Here is a 6,750-nt window from a genome sequence, read left to right as displayed (position 1 = left end):
GTAGTATTTAGTACCGAGCAGGAAGTGTAGGATTAACGTGCCCTATCTTCCACAGAACTACGTACCACCATAGGTACATATTAATATTATTCCTACTTCTACGTGGATGACTCAGATTAGATTATTCTATTCTGAAGGCAAGGGTAGAATAGCCCTAACCTTATGGGGGCTAGTTGTGGGATACCATGGATGCTCACATGGTGTACATGTTGGTTAGAAGAACCTCTAAATAGATGTACCCCACTCTTGAAATAGTTTTAATTATTTACAGTCTTGAGATAAAGTGTTTACTATGAAGAATAACTTTCAGACTTCTTTTAGCCTATATGATTTGAAAAGAAGAACATAAACATTTCAGAAAAACTAAGTATTAAGGATCACAAGTTTTACTCAAATTATGCTTTACAGGAAGATATTAGCTACAGTTTTTAGCTTTCAGATTTTAGATTTAGAGTGAGTCCTTTCTACACTTATATAGTATGATTTAAATGGATAATACAAGTACAGATTTTAGAACTAAATGTTATGGCTCACAAGATTTATAAAGTATGTTTTGCTTCTTATTGCTATATATCTCGGTATTTTAGATGTTCCAGCTTATGTGAGTCATTTACATTTAACATGGATTATTTTATAAATTATGATGATGATTTAGTGTTTTACTTATGCATTTCAACCCAACATACTCAGTTCATCCTCAAAGTACTGATCCACATATATATCTATGTGCTACATTGTCTCATAATGTAGGTACAAGTATAGTATGCATATTCAGATTTAGACAGTTGCAGATTTCAGCCAGCGAGATGACGAGTCCTCATATTTCGGGGACTTCAGTTTGATTTATTTATGTTCTTTACTTTCTTAATCATATGTATTGATTAGTGATAGTTGGGGTCGCGTCCTAGCCATCTATAGTCAGTATAGTAGAGGATTCACAGATAACAGTCCGAGTCAGTATGTATTTTCAGTCCATCTTTCAGACTTTATCAGAATGTAAAAGTTATATCAGTATTATATTTTCTTAGATTCCACCATTATTATGTTTCCGCATTGTAAACTCAGTTGTTTTATGCATATTATTCAGTTACTTATGAGTTATGCCAATAGAAGGGTTAGTGGTCCAAAGCACCGTGTGACATCTCCGGATAGATTTTTGAGGCATTACAACACTTTATAATGAACCCCATACAAGTAATGCCTCCATAACTTAAGAGAAAAAACCACATCATCCAACATCAAATCATGAGTTGGATAATTTTTCTAATTAAGCTTAACTTTCCTCGAAGCATAAAAAATCACATTCCTTTCCAGCATCAAAGCAACATCTAAACCAAAACGTAAGGCATCATAATAAATAATAAAATCCTTACCTTGTACTAGCAAGGACAAGATATGGGGAGCAGTTAACAAAGTCTTAAGCTTCTAAAAGCTCTCCTAATACTTATCAAACCAAATAAAAAGTACATACTTCTGAGTCAGCCGCATCATAGAGTAGCAATAAAAGCAAACCTCTTCACGAACTTGCGATAATAACTTGCTAAACCCATAAAGTTATGAATTTCTATCACTGAAGTAGGCCTAGCCTAATTCTTAACTGCTTCAATCTTCTATGGGTCTACCATCACCCTTTTCTTCAAAACAACATGTCCTCAAAAGGATACAGAAGCCAACCTAAATTCACTCTTAGGAAACGTCATGTAAAGCTTTTTCTCTTTTACCAAACCCAAAACAATTCTTAAGTAATTCTCGTGTTCCTCTTTACTCTTACAATAAAATAGAATATCATCAATACAGATAATCACTAAAGAACAAAAGTAATGCTTAATTATCCAATTCATCAAACTCATAAAAGCTGTTGGGGCATTAGTCAGCCTAAAAAATATCACAAAAAATTCATAGTGGCTATACCTGGTTCAAAATGCAGTCTAAGGAATATCGTCAGGCTGAATCTTAAGATGATGATACCTAGAACTTAAATCAATCTTGGAAAATATGGATGCACCCTCCAATGGTCAAAAAAAATCATCGATTCGGGGCAAAGGATACTTTTTACGAATTGTAACCTTGTTCAACTATTTGTAGTCTATACACATAGGAAGACTATTATCCTTCGTCTTTACATATCAGAAAGGAGAACCCATGGTGAGGCACTCAAACGGATAAATTCCTTACCCAACATATCCTACAACTAAGCTTTTAGCTCCTTCAACTCTGCCAGAGCTATTTTACAGGGCAGAATAGAAATAAGATGAGTACTTGGCTCTAGATCAATACAGAAATCAATGTCACGGTCTGGTGTCATGCCGGGAAAATCTGTAGGAAAAACCTCTTAGATCTCACACACCATAATAATTGACTCAATATGTATGAACTCTACAGAAGTGTCCTGAAGATGTGCTAGAAAGGCCAAACAACCCCTCTCAATTAACCTCTTTGCACATAGAATGGAAATAAGTTTCATTAGAGTAGGACTATAATCACCTTCCCACTCATGTCTATCCATTCATGGCTTAGGCTTAGTCATTGTCTTAGCATGACAGTCTAATACCACATGATCCAGAGACTACCAACTCATACCCAAAATTATGTCAAAATCTACCATGTATAGAATTACTAAATCTTCCCAAGTTTGATACCCCATAGTCATAACAAAACAAGAACAATAAACCCTATCAACAATAATAGAATCACCAACAAGAGTAGATATGTTAATAGTAAAGTCAAGCAGATCACACATCATGCCCAACCCCATAACAAAATTGCCAGATACATATCAAAAAGTAGAATCAGGATCAAATAATACAATGGAAATCCAGTCACAGACAAGAATAGTACTTATAATAAAAACGTGTGATACATCTGCCTCGGTCTTGCCTTGAAAACCATAAATATGAGCCCCACCACCAGTCTGAGCATTACCCTTTCCAAGATGAGAACTACCTCGATGGGGCTGATTGCCACCCTTACCTACTTGGTGACCACCACACCCACCCTGTGGATGACCTCTACCATTACCACCATCTCTCCTACCTATTGGACCCAAAGCTTGAGAAGCCTGCTGCTGTCAGACTGACCTACTGCCTCAAATTAGGAAAATACTTTTTGATGTGACGAATTCTGCCGCATTCATAACATATATGATCCAAGGTGGGTCGCTGAGCTAATGAAGACGAAGTAAGGTAACCAACAAAGTCTAAAGATGGTTGGCTAGACCCTGACAAACCCCCAATAGACACCTACATTGCTGATTGAATGGGGCGAGCAGGGGATCACTGTGAACTCTGAACCCTAGAATAAGAGCCACTAAAATTGTCCCTTCATGGTCTTTCTTTTCTACTTTCTTGGAGTAACCCTCTTGCCTTACACCATCCATCTTCTTAACAAAATCAACCATCTCCTGAAAAGACTTACCTAAAGATATTATTTGAAGATCAAAAATCTGGAGACCTATATTCAAACCCTTTACAAAGAGATGGATCCTCTCCTCCATAGTTTTCAGCAAATGAGGTGCATATCAAGACAATGAATGAAATTTGGTCTTATAGGTCACAACTAACATATTTCACTGCTTAAGATTAGTGAACTCATTCCTTTTTTTGTCTTTTAATATATGAGGAACATACTTTTCTAGAAAAATAGAGTAAAACTAAGTCTAAGTCAATAGAGGCAAAATTTTATCTCTACACTCTACATAAGCTCTCCAGCACATCTTGGCATATTCTTGAAAATGAAAAGTGACCAATTCTAAACCATAATTTTCAACCACACCCATCTTCTAAAGTCTCTCATGACAGTCAATAATAAACTCATAAACATCCTCAGACTCGGTGCCATGAAAAATAGAAAGTTTTATCTTGTTAAACTTGCAAAACAAATCATGCTTATCTACAGTTATCACTGGACCCACTACCTATCTTGGAAAAACATCTAACCCTGATGCCTCTTCCATTTGAGGAGCTATAGTAGTAGCATGCTGCACCCAGGAATGCTAAACTATGGGTATTATGGGCATAGTCCTGATTCCTGTCAACCCACTCAAAAAGCTTAGTTTCTGCTGAATCACAGTGAAATACATCTAAATCAGAGTTGTACCTCCCTAAACTGGTGTAACCCTATCATGAACCGACATCCCCCCATTCTGTACTAACATCACTTCATTTTCTACTATCTCTGGCATATCCTCATGTGGGGGAAGAGATAGTGGCCTTTCCCTAGATGGTCTCCTGGCCTGAGCTCTTCCCCTAATGGGCGTAACACTCCTTCCTCTTATTCATCCTCCCCTCACGCAATCTCTACCCCAAACCGTAGCCTCAGCAGTCGGTTCAGGCACCTCAACTCTTACTCTATTTACTCGTATTTCTTCCCATCTACGAAATAAGAATGAAAAAAGTTACATAACAATTGAAATTGCCAGATAAAAATTAAAATCAAGTAATAGCACGTAATAAAGAAGAATTTGAATTTTCTTAGTGCCTTATAGCCTCTCGAAAAAAAGTACAAACATAGATATACCATTTCACATGACTCTACTAGATATGTTCTTGTACGATGAGATTGACAAACCTAGGGCTCTAATACCAACTTTGTCATGACACAAAGGGCCATGAGTGGTGCCCAAAATAATTTTTCTATAGGAGAATCATTTAAACTGCATCATTACCCAATCACTTAGTCAATATTAAAACGATATTGTCATAAAACAACCTTTAGAACAATAATCCAAAGCTAATCATTATTAATGCAAAAATCAAACAAACTACTTATTGAAATCCCCTAGACCAGAAAGTCATCATACAAGAACTTCTAAAATAAAAATCATGTCTAAAAGAGATAACCAAAATAAAGAATAAAAAAAAAGAACACCTCGTTGCCCAAAAGATAGACAAGAACTAATAGAATGATCCATAGTAGCTTAGAGATGTAGTACTCATCCTTGGATTGAGATCTTCTATCAAACACCGAGGTGAACCATGTATGAACCTCTGGAACACTTTCTGCACTCAATAAAAAGAAAAGTACAAGGTAGTATTAGTACAAACCACTATACACTAGTAGGTATCATAGACCAATTCAATTTAATAGCATGTACACAACATCAATCAAATAACAAGTAGACACTCACCGTCACATAACAAGTATTTAATAAATTAGCAAATACACCAATAAAGGGCCAAACTGTGCTTACAAACAAGCCATGTCACCAACAAGAGTGTCAACCATACTGAAACCATCCACATAATCCATAAATACCATAACTAACAACTATGTCATTCTAAACCTTGCAATTAGAACATCTCTAGCTTGTTATCAGTTTATTGAACCACACAACCTCTCAAATTCAACACAAATTTGTATACACATACTAAGGGATTTATTTTTGCCCAACTAGTCATGACCTGTGGGGAACAATCTAAGTTCATGTACCATACCGGTGTGGTACCTGATCCTCCATAAACAAGTAATATCAATATCATATTCGTATTGGGAATGGTAACCTATCCTCCATAACCATATTAGGTATGTTTTATTAAATTCACACTATCTCTCAGGATACAGTATGATGTACTAAGTTTTACAAGTATACTTAAATTCATAAGGTAATTCCATCAAGTAATTTTTGAATAATTATTTATACAAGTCTTAACAATCCAAATATCATCAAATTCAAGTATGTTTGAAGACCAATCAACAAGCATCTAATTTAAGAGTATACACATAATTAAATCGAGTCTAAAATCCAATTAAACCATAACCTACCTCCACTAAAGAATTCAAATGCAAGTTATTTGCAAGGTCCTCGCCCTCCCGTAAACTGTCCAAATGACTAAAATTTGTTCTAATATATAAACCCCATAAAAATGAATCTAATGAAACCCATTTTATTAATCATTACTCAAAATTCTAAACCTAAGCCTCAATATCTCTAAATTCTGATATAAGAGGCAAATAAAAAATTAATTTAAAAAATATAAAGTTAATAAACTGAAACTTTCAGATTACAGTTGAAAGTAGCATAGGTGCCGTTGTTACGCCAATGATTGGTTAACCAATCACTTGGTCAATGATATCTAATCATTATTTTAGATTAATTACACTAAAAACAAATGAGGGAAAGGTTTATAAGTAGAAATTAAGCACTGCTCCTGTCCATCCCACTCAACAATAACTAATGTTCTCCGTATTCACTTTAAAAATAAACCTTACCAGATGTGAGTTTTCCCAGATGCAGTTTTTTTGCAGATCTCTCCTTTGCAACCAATTTGACAACAAACTATTCAAGGTCATGGTGGAAGGATTATTGTTATAGTTAATTATTAAACCCTACCCACTTAAGTTTATTTTAGTACTAGCCACATAATTAAATAAATTGTGGATTTTGATCTATTAAATTAATAATTACATGAATTACCTAAAAATATTCCAAACTTTTAATAAATGCTCAAAATTTATTCAGAACCTCATAGAAACAAATCAAATATGTAACTTGACTAAAAAGTATGTTCCGAGCGTATTGAAAGTATGAACATACCAAATCGAGGTTGTCTTGACCAAAGGTTGGCTGTGATCAAGCTTAAATTTATTAAAACTCAATAATCCAACTAATGACTTGAATTACTTCCGAACACCTCAAGAATTGGTACTACTCATCCATTAGTCATAATTTATGTACACAAATTATGGGGAGAGCTAAAATATGAAAGTTGAGAAAATTTTCAAATCGACCAGGAGGGTAGTTACAAAACTAAT

At 34.9% G+C, this 6,750-nt stretch overlaps 1 long non-coding RNA gene across 1 annotated transcript; it reads right to left on the bottom strand.

The window, feature by feature from the left end:
• Positions 1 to 4,708: 4,708 nt before the first annotated feature.
• Positions 4,709 to 6,335, bottom strand: LOC107842144. Its single transcript, XR_001665634.2, has 2 exons — positions 6,208 to 6,335; positions 4,709 to 4,997 (listed from the first exon to the last, which is right to left on the bottom strand). It is a non-coding gene; the product is annotated as an uncharacterized LOC107842144 (long non-coding RNA).
• Positions 6,336 to 6,750: the final 415 nt, after the last annotated feature.

The sequence above is a fragment of the Capsicum annuum genome, chromosome 9 (genome assembly GCF_002878395.1).
Source record: "Capsicum annuum cultivar UCD-10X-F1 chromosome 9, UCD10Xv1.1, whole genome shotgun sequence".
In the NCBI taxonomy this organism is placed as follows: Eukaryota; Viridiplantae; Streptophyta; class Magnoliopsida; order Solanales; family Solanaceae; genus Capsicum; species Capsicum annuum.
Note: the sequence above shows the minus strand (reverse complement) of the source record. Positions and strands in the feature narration are given on the sequence as shown.